At 42.8% G+C, this 19,880-nt stretch overlaps 1 long non-coding RNA gene across 2 annotated transcripts in view; it reads right to left on the bottom strand.

Moving 5' to 3' along the window:
• Positions 1–19,880, bottom strand: part of LOC121078729 — a 92,037-nt gene that overhangs the window by 66,092 nt on the left and 6,065 nt on the right. For both annotated transcript variants that reach the window (XR_005824707.1, XR_005824708.1), the window contains exons 2-3: positions 5,581–5,786; positions 4,661–4,761 (exon numbers count right to left, since the gene is read on the bottom strand). This is a non-coding gene — a long non-coding RNA (uncharacterized LOC121078729). The remainder of the gene's footprint in view (positions 1–4,660; positions 4,762–5,580; positions 5,787–19,880) is intronic.

Genomic DNA, 19,880 nt, shown 5'->3' on the forward strand with positions numbered 1-19,880 from the left:
CTAATTTTTTATTTGGGAACAGATGTGTAAAGGAAGAAGGTGTGTTCTGTTATAAAAAAATGAAACTCTGTATGTTTTTTATGCAATAACGTGAATGTCCTTCATTTTATTTTGCAGTTAAGCAGAATACTACAGTTGCAGGCACTAATTGCACTAATTGGCCTAATGTGTTCCCTCTAGAAATCCCATATTCTAGAATTCTCTGCTACCCCTTCTTAATTGATTACTGTCAAAATCTCTGAATTGCCTGAAAATTGTTTCTCTAGATAAAAGGGCCAAAAGATCTTGTTAGAACCACTCCTCCCATGCCCCTGCTGTAGCCTTGGTTTTATTTAAAAGTAATGAATGTCGCTTTTGTGAAATTCCTCCTGTTAGTTGGCTATGACCGGATGACCTAAGTAAATGAGTCCCAGAATTGTAAAGCACTGATTAATTTAATAACAAATATCACAGACAACTGACTAGCAAGCTAGACCTAGCTTCTGTCACTGCTGCAGCTTCTGTACCCACTGCAATGTATTTTAATGCTGCATCTCAGATCAGAACAGAATCAATGAGTGAAGTTCAAATGTGGCACATTTCCTATTTCCCTGACAGCTTATTTCATGGATCACAGGGACCAAAGTACAGCTGCTTACTCAACAGAGGAAAGAATGAATCAATTTTCATTCTTTAATACACTATGTGACCTATTCTCTAATGCTCTATCCTTTACAATGGCTCTAGTCTCTTCAAGGCCTTCAATTTTGTCAGATAGAGAAAATTTAAAATAATGACAAAATGCCCTGCCCTAGGTCTGCTTCCAACTAACTGCTCTGCTTGTAATAAGTCCAAATGAAAGATACTGTGTCACTCAGGTTGAATTAAACATATGAACCATAATCCTATATCATTAAGAACAACCTATCTCCTGGAAGATTTCTATGCTTTTGCTCCAAGTTACCCATGAAAGGTGCCAGACTCCATGAAGATTTTGATCCTCATCTGCTCCAGTAATTTCCCCTACTTCTAAACATGAAGGAACAACATGACAAAATGGCAGCCACCGCAGCAGCATCTGGCTGGAAGAGCAGGCACTTTGCTGGGGAAATCCTGCGCCCGCCTGCTCCCTTCTTACTTGCAGAGAGAGCTCTGGCCTTATGATGTCTCCCAGGAGGGCAGCGAACTGCAGACTAGCAGGAAGGCGAGACACAGAAAGGCAGAGAGTTCTCCCCCAGCCCCAGTGCCTGCACTGAACTAGGAGATGAAGTTCTGTTGCTGTGCTCACCTCCATCAGACTTTCTCAAGATGGCAGATAAGGTCGACATTTCTATTTAGGCAGTGCTAATTTGGGCAGAATTAATATACTGAGAAGCATCATTTTGCAATTTCAGTGTAAAGATTATTTTTTTTCATTTAGAAATATCCCTTGGTATTGTGGCTTTAATTACCCTCTGTGTGCCATGTGTTTGTCTTGCCTTATTATTTATTCCGAGTTCACAGGTGATATTCACACTGTTCTTGTCATTGATAACTTTGTTTCAGCCTGAGCATTCCCAGGATTGTAATCTTTTGCAGAGGGAAGGTCAGGTTCTGCAAAGGAGAAGGAAGCACAGCAGTGAGCGTGACAGGCAGCCACCCTGGGCACCACGGCCAGTAGGTGCTGGCTCCCCTGAGCCTGGGCAGGGGGCTTCCTGCACCCCTGCTGAGGGCAGCATGCATGCACCTGGCACCAAGACACACAGGCAGACTACTGCACTGTGTGAACTGGAGAAACTGCCAGGGAAGCACTCAGAGACCTCCACTGGCAATCAGGATTTCTGACTTTCTTTCTCAAGCTCTCCAGCAGGCCCTCCTTCTGCCTCCTTGTATTTTATGGTTGGGACAAAGGTGAGATCCCATAAGGCTTACCTGGGCTTAACCCATGATGGTAATAAATCAGGTTTTATCAGAATATTATGTAGATGAAACTGACATCTCATGGCTGCCTTTCTTTGCTTTTTTTTTTTTTCTATTTATCAGGTAGTTCAATTTTAGGGCTTTCAAAGCATATGGATTTAACAAATATCAGTACTTTAGGGCACATGGGCAGACAAATTACTTTTTCCAGTTCAGAAGATGAATCTGAAGAGGCTGGGTCACTAAACTGTTGCAACAAATGTTCCAGTCCAGACCTGTGTTTAAACAGGCTGGCAGCTGTTGTGGAGGTTGCTGGTTCGATTTGTTTGCTGCTGAGAGATTCGTATTCCTTTTTTATTTTTCTGCCTTTCACGAAGGAAGTCCAGAGACACATCACAGCTTAGAACACCCCATTAGCAACAGCTGTTCCACTTGCTGCTTTGGTCTAAAAGCAAACAGGACACTCAGTCTGTGGGAGCAGGTGGCTGAGCTGTGAGCACTACAGTATTTGCCATCCCTCCTCCTGAGGCAGCGTTTTAGATGACAAAAAGCAACTTGGAAGAGCTGAGAATAGCAAGTGCTCTGATTTTGACATGCAACCCTTCTCCTTCCCCTCTCCCCAGGTTATCCATCTCTAATACAAAGATCTGTTCTTGTTGTTTGATAATGGAGCGGTTCTGAATGTTAATCAATTCTCCTTTCAACCATTAAGCTGCCCTTGAACCCAGAAGTCCTCTAGAATGAGAACAGACCTGAGGGTGCTGTCCAGCTTGCATTCCCTGAGCCCCCCCTGGAAGACAATTCTGCAGCAGCACTGGGTGCATCCCAGTTTGCCGTTTGTACACGTGGAATTGAAGTGAAGTGCATCTACATGAGAATATTACTGCTGAAGCACTCCTCAGTTGTGGGGACGCAACAGAGACTCATAGCTGGCATTGAATGGTTTAGACCCTTCTCACCACAGACATCTTCCCTTCACCCCTGCCTGTAGACTTGAGGCTATCTTCACATCTTACATAAAAGATTGACTTTTCCTTCACAGCTTTACCATGCCTATCCTTCTTCTCTCCTGTCCCTTTCCTGAGCAGATGAGCTGCCCATGGACTGGCTACTAGCAGTGCTCAGTTCACTGTGACAGTAACCTGGAGCTTTGCTCACCCGGCCAGGATTGTACTGCAGCTGAACTTCACATATATCAAGTTGGACTAGGTGATCTTGGAGGTCTCTTCCAAGCTAAATGATTCTGTGATTCTGTGAAGTTTTGGCAGCCAGTTCTAGAGGACAGTGTTGAGAGACAGAAACTGAGTAGCCAGCAGCTGTTGTACTGTCAGCTGCTGAGTAAGTGGATTTTGATGAGGTTCACCTGATTAGCTTTGTGTGCACAAAACAGGAACTGTGTATGCAGCACTGAGCACATACAGCCATACGGGTTAGCAGTTCATATCCCTGTCACCAGCACCCATTTGTCCTCCAGCTAGCAGAGGACATGAAAACTGCCCACCATGCTCTGTCAAAGTAATGTTTAAAATGGAATTCTAACAAAACCTTTTCCCTTCAAACAAGCTACAAATTAACAGTCAGCAGCATTTGAAAAATGGCCCTAAGCCCTGTCTGCATTGGGAGTTTGTTCCCAGTGCAATGTGGCATATTATGACAACAATATATTCTTCAAGTGAATGAAAACTAATGAATAACTAACCTCCTGACAGTCTTGCTATTACTGAGTGCTTAGGAGTTGGGTAAAACTGACAGAGCAAGATGAATATGGCACTAAGATGAGATGTTACTTTGCATGACTGGTCAGGGGAATCCAGATTTAACGGACATTACAGATGGGTTAATTCTAAAGGCTGAATTTGATTCCAAGCTGTAGCTGCTCTTTGAGCAAGAGCTCATCTTGCAAATAGGAAGGCTTAATTACTTGGACGACTGAGTCACAGATTGTAGCACCATTTGTGAAGGAAGCAGTGGGGGCATGGTCCTGGGAAGAAAGAACGTGACCTGTTGTCTCCATCTCCTGGGAAGCATGCAGAGCCCTTCACCCTCCTTGTCAGAGTCCAACAAAACTTAGGCAGATGCCTCATCTATAAATGCAGCCAGGAAGGTTGGACTGTCCCTAGGAGGGATCACCAGAGCACAATGAACGTGCACTAGCCTGTGTTCACAACACAGGAATCACAAGGCAATTGTCAGGTATCAGGCTGAAAGAGGAAGGGCAGTATGACCCCAGAACCAAATGTAGCACTTTGCCCAGAATGCTGTGGAGCCCAGATGTCTTCATGGGTTTTAAGAGGCTTCAGGGACGCTCCTGGAGCATAGGCATAGTGTGATGGTAGGACACAACCACTACTCCAGAAGAACTGTGAGAAGAATCTCTGAGGACCACATGCAAATAATCATGTAATCCATGCCCTGTCTGTTATATGCTTTTCATAAGCATCTGCCAATGGTTATGGCCAAGGAGAGGCCCTGAGCTGGCTGACCACCACACTGAGTTTTCTCTCAGATTGCCTCCATAGTGGTGCTGAAGACCTTTCAGCAAAGGATCACCTCTCCTGATCCTCAGCAGAGAACCACTGCCTTCTGTGTCTCAGTGAGCGCTTGTCCCTCCCCAGGCTAAGACAAACAAGTGCAAGGCTTGCAGCAGCAACCAAATAACACACATTCCTGGAGTCATGACATGGCTGCACCTTGTTTCCACCCTCTTTCCCCACAGTTTAAATGCAACCAAAGTCAGATCTCCTCTCTCCTCTGGAGATGTGGAGCAGGCCCCAGTCTGTACCTCTTTTTTCAGGTGATGATAACCTCACACTGCATCAGCCCAGTAAAACTGTGATCACAGTCATGTTGGGACATCAGGCACAAACCAGGAGGAGCCAGTTCCTGTAATTACAAAGTTGAACCATATCAGAGGAAAACTAATCAGCTTGCTGGATGCCAGCAAATTAAATATTAATCTAACTATTGTGAACACAAAAATGTTAAACTTCAGATATTTTCTGGCACAAGTGTCAAAATCAGAGCAGAACTAAGGCTTTGTTCATTTTTCATTATCGGTTTAAATAAAAACACTCAGAAAAAATGGGCAATGATGTACAGAAGCCACTCAGCACAGATAATTAGAATGTAAGTTTAGGCAGCTAATCACTCCTAGAATATGCTTCTGATCGAGATAACTCAGACTGGCTTGTTTCCCTACTTTGTTAAATCAGCTCAGACAGTCTCTCAGCTTTGCCTGATGGGGATGAAGCTCCCAGAGGCAGCATCTTTAAATAACAAGACGGTTGTCTGGGAGGCTTGAAGGTTCACCCCACCAGCCTCTAGAACAGGAAAGCAAAGCAGGAATAGGGAGGGACACAGCAGCCACCATGCTGGGAGGTGGGGCAGGGAGAGCCAACAGGAGCTCTCTTGATGGTGCCCAGACAGGACAAGCTCCACAGGTTGCCCATGTAGCAGCCAGCTGCACAGTCCTCGTGCCTTGTCATGACCACACAGTGGTTGCACAGGGCTCTCACCTGCTGCTGTGCTCCAACCATTGCAGCGACCATTTTCCCCACTGAGCCCTAACAGGCTGGAGCAGCAACACTGAGAGAGAGGTCAGGCAATGCAGCCAAGAGGAAATACTGGCACTAAAACCAAAGGATTCTTCTCCAAGGAAATTCATTTATTTGGACTGTGGGCAAGAGGTAATTTTTTACAAACCTTTCATTGGCTTGTCCCAGTCCCAGCTTCCCAGCAGGTGCCAGTCCACCTGCTCTACGTCCCACTTTCAGCAAGGGCCTGACTGCTGCCCGCAGTCACAGCAAGCACACACGTCACAGTGGCAAGCAGGAATGGTGAACTCCCGCTCAGCATGGGGCAGATGCCATGAATGTGGTCTGTGTACTGGGAGATGGTGAAAGGAGCACCTGCATGAGACACACAGTACACTCAGCTGCAATATGAATAATTTTGCATTCACCGGTATGTTGAAGCAATGTCTGCCCATTGTATTTACTTTATCCAGAATGGAAAAAAATGAACTCCTCTTTATAGTTCCAGTTTCAGTTTTTATGTTCTCAGTCACTAATTTACATTGGCTTTTTGCTTGGAACTAGGGCAAGAAATATTTTATAACAGCAATCATGGATATTCTCTCTTCTGTTTAATTATTAATTTTGTTGTAGTAAATAAAGGGCGTTTATGAATTCCATCAATCTCAACAAACCTTTTGCATGTAAGGCACTCCAAGACATTTGTAATGAAGAAACAGCTTTCACTTTTCCTTTATTTAAAGGAATGAAGTGATAAATATAGTTCTGTGGATGCTCTTGTGCAGTTCCTTAAATTAGAATGCCTGCCAGCAATTATGCCTGACTTACTAGCTGCATGATTATAACAACCTAAAAGATAGGAGTGGACTGGAATAAATTGGGACTTTAAGAGCTTATATGCCCTTCAGCAACACAGGTTTTCAGAGGCAGCAGAAGCAGTGTTAGTTACCACAGTGCTCAGTATTCTGTTTTGAAACTACGGTATCTCTCCATGTCAGGAAATGTGCATCAGTTGAACTCTTCAGACGTGTCTCTGAACTCTGCTGCTCACAGACTCTGATCACTGTGGTGGTAGAGAGCTGCTTTGGAGGGAAGTGCAGAAATTCCATATTTGTTTCCTTTAGCACATTTTATATCCAGCCTTTCTTTAGTCATTCTGATGGGCTTGTATTTTGAGGAGTGCTGCATTGCTCTATTTATTGTCCTCAAGATCCCCATCAGACAGAATGCACAAGGGAAGTGCCAGACCCTGAATTATTCAGGGTAGCCCCCACAACTGGCCTCACCATTGCAAATGCATCTCTCTAGAGACAAAAACTAAAGCAGACACTGTTCCTGGCTGTTACACATCCCAAGACAGTTCTTTCGTCTACTTATACCCCATATTGCTAAACAGGCATTGACAGGGTTTCTTCTTCTAATCGAGTCTGACCTGGACAAACAGATGTTTCCCCGAAACAGACACTGGAGAATGTTCACTTCTGTCTTCTAAATAACTATTCATCTTTTCCCCCCCTCTTGATTTCAAAAAACCATAATCTTTGGGTGCTTAGTTGTGCTACTTAGGATGCTAAGGGCTCAATGCAAGCAACTGATACAGAAACCAGCAAATGATTTCAGCTGAGCAACATAAACAACTAGAGCTTTTGTCAATATAAAATGAAAATGACCGTGGTCTCATTTGGGAAGAAACTGTGGTATTAGAAAGCACAGGTTTGACAAGAAAAACTAAAATCTACACTCTTCAGATTCCAATAGGCCTACACCATATTAATTATTTATCAAGATGTTTTCTTAAAGTAGTGTCTTTGTGCCTTTAATTTTCAATTCCCTTAATGCTATGAGGATCTCTGCTGGCAACTCATCAATTATTAACAGAGTTAAAACAATATTTGTTTTCCCCTTAATATTTTTGAGCATTTTTGAATGCTGTCCTCATACCAGTTAGGTTTTTCTGAAACTTTAATGAGGGTCTCTGATTTTCTCCAGACTCAGCTGAGGCACAGACTTGGCTGGGTCTTTGATTTGGCTGTCGGAGCATGCATAGCACTGCATCCTTCATACTGTCTCACTGGGGTTGGGGGAGTGATCAAGCTAAACAGCTGTGATGAGGGAGGAGATGCAGCAGCATGTCTGTAATTGGGAATTCCACTTGCTGAGTTCAGAGGTTCTATTTTTCTGGGGACTGTTTTGCATTTTCTTATTCTAGCAGGTATCCCCAGGCTCAGTAAAGAAAGTCTGTGCTTTTCCCACTTTGGAATACTTTTCTCTTAACAAAGAAAACAATGGCACGGTTCCTTTAATCTACAAGAAAGCCATTTCAATTCAGCAAAAGGACATTGAAACATCACAGTTTTAAGAATTTTATGCTATCTCAGCCACTTTTCTCACTGCCAGGGCAGATATAAAAAATTAAAACCCCAAATACTGCTTCGTGCTTTTTTATGTCCTAATTATAAATACATTTTCACAAGGAGGAGTCAACTTAAGCCTAATATTGTGTGAAATCTTATAATTTCAATAGTCTTCACTTGATGTGGCTTGGTAATTGGAGCTGTGGAATCAATTTTTCCCCTACTTGAAACACCCAAATGAGTATAAAATGTGTTGCATTTGTTCCATGCACGTCTACAGTTCTGCACTTTTCTTGGAGTGGGATGATCATTCTGATGTATTTTTTATAACAGAGCAATGTTTCCTCAGACTTTGATGTTACACGTATGGAGCTATTATAACCATTTGCTATTTAGATGCATGATCTGTGGCTAATCTCGAAAGCTTTGATGCATGCAGTAATTATTACTATTGATGTCATTCGACCATATTTAAAATATGAACATGTTTTTGTAAGTCCTCCACTAATAAAAAAGGGGGGCAACTTGTTCACCCCAAGGCTGGAGATTTCCTGTTGGTAAAGAGAAAACCTCTGAAACAGTGTAAGATGACATCCTATAACCTTCAGCGAGGCAATGGTGATGATGAATGCAAGGGCTCAGAGGGAGGGAAGGTGATGTAATGTCTGCTTTGGTCTCTGAACACAGAGAACCGCTCCAGGAAATTAAGCCCTGGGGTCTCCAGATGCTGCATTCTGACAATCTACTCTTGACGCTTGACCTCAACTCTGCCTTGAGGCATGTTTCAGCTAACTCCCGAATCTAGGACTCTGAGTAGTTTTATCTGTGCAGTGTGTCACTGGTATTCCGGAGCCTGGTGTTCACTCAAACCTTGGTGTTCAGATCTGGCTAAGCAAAACACCTGGAAGTTCCCTGAAACTCTCCACTGCCTTATCATGAAAGCTGGGGCTGGACAGGTTGTTACTTGGGTAGTTGTCATGATGTTTTTTTTATGAGGGCTGCAAAACACTGTGATTCAAACATCCCTCTTGGACTAGCTAAGACAATGTCTTTCAGATATTGACATTTAATCAGAACTGCTTGTCCTGTACACACGCACAGGAACATGAGCATGGGGAGAAAGTGAAAGTCCCCAGAGAAGTTGCTACTTGGGCATAAATTTTGGGGGTGGGTTTAGAACTGGAGGAACAAATGTGTTTGTAAAATTGAAGATGCTGTGACGTGGCTTTGTTATGCTGCAGTGAAGTCAAGGTTTCTCATGAACTTCATCAAAAAGTTAACTTCTATTTTCCTGCAAAGTGTCCTTACTCAATGACTGCTTCTTCAGCTTTTCGGGGAACATCTGTGAAACAACAAAAGCCCAAATGTTCAATAGCAGCACCTTGTGATGAACTGGGGACCAGTGAGGAGGAAGAAGCTGCCATTTTTTTATGTCAAAGTAAACAGACTCTGGAGAGTCTTTCTGGTGTTGGAGGCAGAGGGAGAAAGCTGGGGTTCCTCTAAAAAATGTCCCTCTAATCAAAGTTTAAAGAATAGATGAATTCAAGAATCAAACAGAGTAAGTTCAGAACACAGGCAATTGTTCATCAAGTCTGGCCTGCATTCTGGACCTGGCCAAGAAACTCTCAGAGATGCACATGAAGATGACACAATCACCTCAACAAAGCTGCACAAGAACCTCTGGGGTATTTAACCATTCAACGGGCAATGTAGCACACTAGAGGGTTGCTTTAATGTAGATTACCAGCTGCCCTTCATGATTTGAGTTATTTAAAATAAAATAGAAGTACTGATGGGGGGCATTTCTCATAAAAATATGTTTGTGTATCTAGATGGTATGTAAGAAAGCTCTCTGGTATAAAACTGATAACACATTAACCCTAGGTGTATGTAGGTGTATTTCCAAACTAATATTTCCAAACCAACACTTCATCTAGATTGCTCTGAATTCACAGAAATAAGAAGCTCAGCCAGCACAAGGGCACTTCTGTCCCATCCCCTTGTGCTCAGTTCTTCTGCATCTGTCATCAGTTCCTGGATGGAGATGTGGCTGAGCAAGCAGCATTGGCTCTAGCACACCTGCATTGTCACCCAAGGACTCAGGATTATGGTGACAGGAAAAGAATGATGATATTTCCACAGGGAAAAAAAGAAAAAAAGAAAAAGAGCCCGTTAACCTGCTGCAGAGCACAGTGCTCTTTCCCATGGCACAGGAATTTTTTGGGTTGTGTTTTATCTGGTAACTTGTTCCAAACTCATTTCTCAATGTGAAAACAGAAAGACACACAGGACTTTATCACCAGAAAGACGTCGCCTTGGATTTTATTGTACCCCCAAACAAGTACAGTTGAAATACATGGCACTTCATTTTTAGGCAGTAATGTCAGCCTTGGCTTTTTAACTCACTATTCAACCTTAACCTGCCACAGGAATCAGAACGAACAAGGCTTGCTCAGCTTCTGTAGCATTCTCTCATTTATTAGCTGCCCAGGTCTTAGCATGCAAAGCACATAGCAGTTGGAACAAATGAACAGTCCTGTCTGAGAGAGAAGCAGCTGAAATATCCATAATGAAATGTTCTGAACTTATTTTCATTTTTTCTGTCTCATACTGAAAATCATTATTATTATTACCAAACACTTGATTTCATTTTTAAAAGTGGTTATAGAACTGAGAATAACAGTAATACTGAGTTAGCCTTCTCAAGGTAGGCATCAAAGGTAAAAACTTGTTTAGTTAACTACCGAGCCTGTAGATGGAATGCAGGCACCACATAGCTTCTAAGATACATAATGGGAGTCTGGAAAGGATCCAGATATGACTCAACTGGAGAGCAGAAAGGAGAAAAAAGGAATTTCAGCAGTTGCTGGTCTGGTCACTCTGTCAACAAACCGATAAAAGAGCCTCAATATTTACCACAAGAACTTCAAATGCTGCATCATTTTTGCATCCTCAACAAGCTACTGAGTAGTTTCCCTGTTCTCTGATGTCAGTTCCAAAGAAGAAGAAATTTTTTATGAACAATTTGATGACACATTGGCTGAATAGGCTTTGCATAAGAACACCAGAACTCCTTATCTCTTGTCAGCCTACATAGACGGTGGAAAACCTATGGGGAAGTGACCAGGCATCATACGCAGCAACAGTTACACTCAGTGCTTAGCAAAGACAAAAAAAATAGCAAAGGACGAAATGCCACGCACAGAGAATTTCAACTATTTTTTCTTACTAAGTTCCTTATTTTTTCTGTACAATCTCTATCACACACGACAGTGACTCCTAGCACAGTCAGATGATGGCCTTCTGTGGCCAAATTCTGTACACATATACCATGTGGGAAACTGTTTTTACCACTGGAAGTTTTTCTTCTGAATCCCAGAACAGAAAACAGCTGTGGATGCCTTTATAGCAGAGAGATAGGGCTTGGCAACAAAACAACAGTCACTTCAGTACCTGACTGCCTGTGAGAACTTTGGTTCTTGTCTCCCCACATCACATCTCCAGAGAGAGTTCTCCTCATTTTTCCCAGTGAGGCTGGAAAACTTCTCAGGGCTAGGTTCACTACAGCTCTCTCCAAGCAGTTAAGGAATGAAAAAACAGCATAATTTTTCTTTACTCAGCTGTCTCTCTCTTCCTGTCCCATATCTTTTTGGATAGCCCACTAGTCAAAGAGTCACGTTCTGGGCAACTTCAAGAATATCAAAAAGTCCCCAATTCTTTCAGCAAAGGGCCAGAGCTGCTTATCATCTGGATACACTGAAGAAATACGTGTATAGTATATAAATCAGCTGTCATCACCCTCCCCAGAAAACTCATTATAATAATAGCCTAATCATTGTGATATCCACTGGTATTACTCCCACTAACATTAATCCTGATTAGTTCATCTGGTATTAATGTGGATGTCACAAATACTTCCACTGGATTTTCCAGACTTCCATCCTGGCTTCTGCTTTGGGGAAAGAAAAAAAAAAAAAAAAAAGGAAAAAAAGGAAAAAAAAGAAAAAAAAAAAGCTGTTCATTCATCACTTGTAGACAGTCAGGCACCAAAGTCCCAGGATTTGTTAACTATAAGCTGATCCTTTCCCTTGCATCTCAAAATGTCTTCCTTTTAGTGAAAAGCACTTCATATGCTGTCATTGTACAAGCTTCTTGGTTTAGGGGCTTTGTGTTTTCATTTTGTTATTTTGTGTACGTTCCACAGAATGGAGTACAACATCAGTGCTCAATAATTAATTCTAGAATCATCAAATCCATCTGATATGTGGGGTCAGTCTTTTAAACTGGGGGGAATATTTGGGGTTTCCTAAATGTTCTCCTCTGTGTGTGTGCATTCCACTGGACAACAGAGAAAGACCAGTCTGTAGACAGGTCACACAGGCACCACTTATTTTCATGTCAGACAGCCTGTGGCAAGGTAGCACAACTGCTGGTGAGACACATATTCTCCCACAGTAACAGGAAGGGGGATAACTCCGTCTGCTCAGTCCAGGCATCTTATCACAGAACCAAGAGTTTTACTACCAATTCCTTCAATGCTCTTCTAGATTTTACTAGCCCTGCCTTAGACATGGCTGGAATATAAATCCATGGGAAGGAGCATGAGCTAACCCATGCTGCCCTCTTCAGGAGCTGCTATTAATTCATTTCAGGGTGCAGCACCAGCCTGCTAGGTAGAGAATAATTTGGGCTTGGTTTTCATAAACAGGCACATCAAGAACTTCACTTTAGCAAAGAAGAAAAATGTTATCTCTATGTGAAGAGAAACAAAACAGAGGATTAAGAGCATCTACCCTTAGCAACAAGCTCCTGAAATCACTTCCCCAATGTCACTCCAGTGTGCAAAGTGCAGCAGGGGGGTCCCAGAGGCACACTTGGCAGAGGCAGAGCACCCGTTCTCTGGAAGCCGTGTGGTGAGCAGAGCAAAACCACTCGTGTTGCAGAGCCCTGCAGAGGTTTTTAGGTCACTGGGCTAAGTGGCACAAGGTAAAGACAGTGCCCCTCAAAAGGAAGAGCTTTTTCTAAGGTACCAAATACTCTCATATTTGGCCCAGGCGCATAGAAGCAAGAATCAGCTTTTCTTCAGGAAGAACATGTACCCAGGAGATGCAAAGGAAGATGAAGGGCAACCGTGGAAGTAGCTATAGCCTTTGTGTGTAACTGGGGTGGTGTATAATGGATGGAAGGAGAACAGCAAAAGCAATACTCCCTGTTTCATCTCTGACAAGGGGTCTTATAAAAAGAATGGAGAAGGACTCTTTACTCGGGTAGATAATGACAGGACAAGGGGGAGTAGTCTTAAACTAAAGGAGGATAAATGTAGATTAGACATTAGGAGGAAATTCTTCACTGTAAGGGTAGTAAGGCACTGGAACAGGTTTTGAAGAGAAGTTGTGGATGCCCCATCCCTGGAGGTGTTCAAGGCCAGGCTGGATGGGGCCTTGGCCAACCTGCTGTAGTGGGTGGCATCCCTGTCTACGGCACAGGGGTTGGACTTAGACGACCTTTAAGGTCCCTTCTAACCCAAGCCATTCTATGATTCTGTGATGCAGAGTATATCATTGAATCATTCTGGTTGGAAAAAACCTCTAAGATCATCTAGTCCAACCCTTAACTTTTAATATGGCACATACTGGCATTCCCTGATGGCATACACCATCACACTTAGATCATAGTGAGCTCAATGGTTTGATCACAGTCACAGACTTGAAACACTGGAAGGTTCTACTTTGACAGAGGACTTCATTCCTTAGGAAGCACCAAAGCAAGCTAGTTGGTGCACCCAGTGATAGGAATAAGTTTTCTCAGAACTGGAAAGACGGACATCTCATGCAGAGGAGAGGAAGAAACACCAGGAGCAGATGAACATGCTTGTCTGGGGCTTGTCCTGTCATAAACACCTGAAGTAGGTGTGGAGAAGGGATGAGTATCAAACAACACACAACAGAGACATAACAATCAAAATGCAAACATGAATGGATCACATGAAGTGGAAACAAGGGAATATTTTAGCATTACATCAGTATGAGTGAAGACCTGAAAGAAATTCAGAGAATTTCAACTAATTATGTTTCATTAAAGAGCTAAGAACTCAGCACAAGTCTGTGTTTGAAAGGTGCAACTCTGTCTGAGAAGATCATAGTCTAGCATGTGCTGCAAAGGACTGCCAATAATGCTGTCTCAGTGAAGGGCTTTAAGCTTCTTCCCATTACACAAGAGAAAAAGCTAGACCCATCATATCCAAAGCAGATATCTGGAGGCAAGCTAAGGCACATTTCAGAGATAGTGTGCTTATAGTCCAATGATATTTAAATCTTTTGCTTCCATCTGCCACCCAGGGACATCTTTGCATTTTGCTTTTATTTATCACCAAAGTCTATTCTCATTCCAGCCCACAGAGACTGGTGAACAACATTTCTTTATTTTTCATTCCAGGGGAGTATTACTTATGTTGAACCCATTTGTCCCTAACAGAGATGTAAGATGTAGCTCCCTAGGAATTCAGATGTTATTTAAAGTTCTTTTACAATATCTAATTTGCCTTTTATTTATATAGGGAGTTATTTCAGCAGGAACCTTGCTGTTGAGAGACACCATGACTTGTTTACAGTGCTGGTCCTGAAGGCAGCCAGGAGCTGCGGGAGTCAGGCAGGCAGCAACATTACAGATTAAAGAAGTAATTACAAGATAGAATACAACACTATTAAAAAAAAAAAAAAAAAAAAAGACAAGGGAGGAAAAGGAAACATAAACTGGGAAGAATACACTAGTGCTTCAAATAATCACAGTGAGGGGACTGGACTGTGCTCTTGTGCAAGCACTTCTCAGCCAGACATTACCTCTTTTTGGAGCAGTTCTCCATACACGTCGTGATGCAGTATGTGACTGCTAAATGGGCTAGCATGTCACCTTTCCAAAAGCCGTAGGCCAGGACTAGTTGGTTGCCGGGCTTTACTTCAGTAAAAAGACTTGTCTTGCTTCAGCGTGAGCAAAGGGCTGATAACTCCCAGCAACAGATACAAGAATCCCTGTGCACGCCCAGCCCTGCCATGTTGCAGAAATACTGTGCAGCCCTGAGCAAGTCTTTTCACTTTCTCTTCTGTCAGAGGCACTAGGTGATAATGGCACTCCTTGCTCTCTCACAAGCAAGTGATATACTTGTGACTGTTCACAGCTGCTCTGAGCTTGCCTGGTAGGAGAGGAGGGGCTGAAGAAAATCTTGCAGCCAGGCATTCCCAGGCCCCCTCATGGCACAGCTTACAGCCAGACACAGCAAGGAAGGGGGCCTGACTCGGTCAGGGACCAGAGGCTGAGAAGCCTCATCCATGTGGAACCTCCCTGGGAGTAAGCCTCCTAGTACCGAGAGTGAGCTCAGGTCCCCGTACACGGCTCCACACTGCCAGACAGACACTCCCTCTGCAGCAGCAAAATAACGCACTCTAACTGCTCAGACTTCTGAACAAAAATTAAGAAGACATGTCCATGCCTCAGATACAAAGTAGCTGCTAATTATTCCCCCTGCTTTTGGTTTCATTTGGTCTCACTCTGTGATCATTTATGGGAAGTAGATTATGCAATAATTGAATGTTGGAACCAGCAGATCCCTCCACAGCAGGGGATATCTGTTATTTGCCCGTAAAAAGTATTCCAAAGGTTATTGCTATGTAAACTGTGATTAATTAAATTCACAGGATTTATTTCTGAGGCATGTAAGTGGGAAGATTCCTGCTAAGGAAAAGCTGGGAAGCTGGCTCCACCCTGGCAGGAACACAGCCATGGAGTGAGAGGAAGCCCTGAACTTACCCCCATGATTCTTGTACTTCAGAGACCAAAGCGTGCAAAGGTATGGGAGTGGTGGAGACTGGATTCCGTGTCCCATTAACTCATTGAAAATTTCCATCTAGAAAGGACACAGCCTGCTGAACATCTGGTTTCCTCAGTGCTAGCAGGGTATTATCCCCTTGCACAAGCATTAGGAATACTCAACAAAAAGCACATAGGCTTAGAACAGCATCCACTGCACAGAAGTTTCCATAAACACTCCCAGTGCCCCAGTGACTTTCTCACAGAGAATTCAGAACGGATCCCAAATGCTGACTGAGCCTCTCCTTCCTCTTTCTTCCTCCACCTCAGTCAGCAAAACATCACCAGATCAGGGGCTTGCTTACTGATCTCCAGTGGAATCTGAAAACTACGCAGCAAAGCACTTGTCTCCTGTCTTTAGATCTGGCTTTCAGGACTGGCAACACAACCTTCACTGCAAGCACAAAACACAACACAGCCTGAGGCTGCAGTAATCTCTGAAGATTCAGAGGTAAATTTTAGAGATAAAGCAACAGTAAAAAATATTGGACCTAAACATCCAACTCTATCATATGCAATTTCTTACCTAAAATGTGTCAAATTTAGAATAATATGGACATATAAGAGTGGCCACATGAGTTCAAACCTAAAGTCTATCAGCCCAATATCCTGGTTTTGGTAACAGACAAGAGAAGAAGAACATTTAGAGAAGAATGTAAGAATTAGAAAAGACCACAGCAATATAACCCCAGCCTCCAGCAATGTGCATGCAGCTCCCAATCTTCCTGAGACAGAGAGGGGTGGGTCTTTGGTATTTAACGTTCACAAATGGCTTTTTCTTCCACAATTGTATGCTGTCACTTTTTGAACTCCTGTAAATTTTTAGCACCTACAACATCCTCGTGCAAGGAGTTCCACAGCTCCACTATGCACAATGTGGATAAGTAGCCCCTTTTATTTTTGCTTTGAATTTGATATGTGTTATCATGTCTTTCCCCCCATCCCCAGCTCCTTCATAAACAAAGGCAGTGAACAATCATTCCTTCCTCCTTCTTCCTATTCCACATGATTTTATAGACACATATTTCATTTAACTGTCTTTTTTTCCAAGCCAAAGCTTCCCCCAAACAAAAAAAACAAAACAAACAAAAAAAAAGATACAGACCTTTGATCATCTTTGTGACTCTTGTCTAACATTTTCTAGTTCTGTTTTCTGCTTTCTGAAAAGGGGGAACAGCACTTCATGGAGTGTTCAAGGTGTGCAGCACCAGGAATTTATGCAAGGACATAATCATGTTACCTGTTTTGCTCCTTCTCTAAGACCACCTGACATGTTATTTACTATTTGATTTATATATTGTTATTTACTATTGGATTACTGCTGAGTACTAGGCCATCACTGCCATATAAGTATTCATTACAATCCTAAGTCTTATCCATTACTTAACAATCACTGCTGTACTCATTACTGTACATGTAATGTACAGTTTTTTAGGGTTGTTTCTCCTTCTGTTCATCACTTTATATTTATCTACACTGAATTATATCAGATCAGTCACTCACTATACAGATGGGTTTCCACAGATCTCTGCATTCAGCTCATATTTTTACTGTCTTCAATAGCCGAGTATTGTCAGCAAACATGCAGTCATTGCTCCCCCTTTTCTCCAGAGCGTGTATAAGTATGTCAAACAGCTGACGCACAGATCCCCAGAGGATCCCACTGGTGACCTCCCTTCACCATGAAAACTGACCATTTACTCCTACGCTTTTTGAGTTCCTTGTCCATCTGGAGACATGTTCTGTTATCCCATAGCTGCTTGCTGTATTTAGAAGACTTTGACTAGGAACTTTCTTGAATTCTTTGGGGAAATCCAAGCAGAATATAAAAATCCATTTTTTTTCTGTCCTGCATTTGCTGTCTCCTTCAGAGAACTCCAAGGGATTTATGAGACATACCTTTTTCCACAGAAGTCTTAAGTCTTCAGTGCATCACATTTACTCGCATGCTACTGACTACATTCTTTCCTAAAAGAACAAGACACTGGATTCTTTCCCCTCTCACACCCTCTGCCCATGCTGTCTCCAGGTTTTCCCTAATTAGGTTGCAATGACTAATATACATGGAGCCTTCCCATATGCCAGCATTGGCCTATCCAGGGAATATTCAGCCAGTTGTTCCCATGAAATCCTGCCTGAAGCCACACTGAGCAGCACAGGCCAGCTGGGAGAGGTGCCTCCATTCCTCTCAGCTCAGGTGCATACCAGAAAGGTCATAAGTGGTGCAATGAGGAGCTCTGTCATATATTCATGATAATGGCCCTTTCTCTAAGGGCACAGGAAAGCTTCCTGGCTCTAGCATGCCAATCTGCAGTTCTGCCACTGGCAATGAGCTGTTGATCTCTGCCCACTCATGCAGCTCCTAACATCCCCCACCACAGGGATTCCTAAAAACAGCTTTAAAGCAAGGTTTCAGTTCCACTCTCAGAATAGCTGAACAGGTACAGACTGAAATAGCATGTGTAACTTGGGAGCCATTTGTCACAGACTTTGTTTAACTTCTTAGAGTGAAGAAGACAGAAGAATATATTCATCACTTTAAATTCTATATAATGACAATCCAGCAAGAGCATTTAAGAACTGAAATATACTTTATAGACAGTAATGGCCACTGTTAAAGTGTAACCTCGCATTTGGATTATCAAAGACAGAGGCTATCAGTTTTCGCTTTTGTATTAAAGTTGTTTGTTTTTTTTTTGTTTTGTTTTGTTTTTTTTTCCATCTGTTGAAAGTGGATCTTTGTGATTTCACAGGGCATTACCCTTTATGTGTCTCATTTGCTGCACCCAAAGGATTTCATTCTGCTACATTAAATAATACCTTGGAATGCTGATTGAGCTTTTAACTTTCCAGAACATGCTGTTGCATGTCTATCTCCATCCCAGCAGTTAGCTTCTTTGAATGTCTCATTTATGCATACATACATATATGTATATGATGTAATTCACAAGTCATACTGGCCTTGTCACATCAGGATTCTGTCTCCATCCCTCTGTGCCAAATGCACAGTCATCAGCTCAGCTTCTACTACATTTGGTGGGAAGTGGTATACTTGACCTCTGAAGAATACTTAGGTTCTGTATCAGTGCACTACACACAGAGGGAGGAACAGGAAACTTCTTCAGAGTTCATTTTGCCACAGACATCATGCAGATGCATACTGCACTCACATGAAGGTACATGTGGGCATTCTTTCACTCTCATGTTATCCTTGATTTTTATTTTTATTTTAGGGTAAAGTACAGGTCATTCTAGCTGTGTGTTACCAATACCAAAGTAGGACTAGCTCCTGAAGAATCATCCCAATCATAACACCATGACTACCATTCATTACAAGTGCCATCACAAAACCCACTACCAAATGCATCATCTATACTTCCTCAGCAACCAAACATTACTATCACCAGTAATCTTGCCTCAGGAGTAAGCCTGGTCTCCCATCTTGTCCCAGGCTCCCAATGCCTGCAGCTCCCTGCATGTTTGCCTTCCTGTTATTGTCCCTATTACTGCATTGGCTCAGATCTTGCTGTCATAAGATTCTTCTTCCAAAGGATCTTGCTACAAAGTAAATTTGGCAAGGTTTAGTACATTGCTCAACCAAGGCTTTCCACTGGGTCTTTCCCAGCTGTACTATTACTTCACAAAGCTGTTAACTGGAAGTGATGGTATAGCGTGGTAGGTGGCTTGAACCCGCCGTGCAACATACACTGCCAAAAGCAAAGAAAGGGCTAGGTACTGCACAATTGTGCAACCTGGCAGACCACCTTTTTTAAGCACCACTCTAATCTGCGGTTTTCAAACACAAGCTGTGTGTACAACAAAGCTAGGTCACTCACTGAGAAATGCAGCCCACTTCAAGGATGATGCATATTACATTTCTTTTTAACTCACTGTGGAGAGAATTTCCAGGACAGGGGAATCTGCACAGCACTTTCATGGCTTTTTACAACACAAAGGGATACCGAGTGCATGCTGCTTCTCTCATCTTCACCGCAGTGACCCAGAAGGTTCTCTTCCCCAGTGGTTCCAGCCTGCTTGAACAAGGGAGTTGCTCACAAATGGAGGACGCCTTCCCAGAGCATGTATGAAAACACACCCTTAACTTTCTACTAATTCTCCTCACCATGACAAGTAGCTGCTAATCTTCTGAGCACAATGGCAGTGTGAGCTGACTTTGCAGCATGTCAAGCACTCCAGCTCTGGCCAGACGCTGCGTAATCTGTGAGGAGCTTTGCTACCACCCGCACCATAC

This window comes from Cygnus olor, chromosome 15, assembly GCF_009769625.2.
Source record: "Cygnus olor isolate bCygOlo1 chromosome 15, bCygOlo1.pri.v2, whole genome shotgun sequence".
Taxonomy (NCBI): domain Eukaryota; kingdom Metazoa; phylum Chordata; class Aves; order Anseriformes; family Anatidae; genus Cygnus; species Cygnus olor.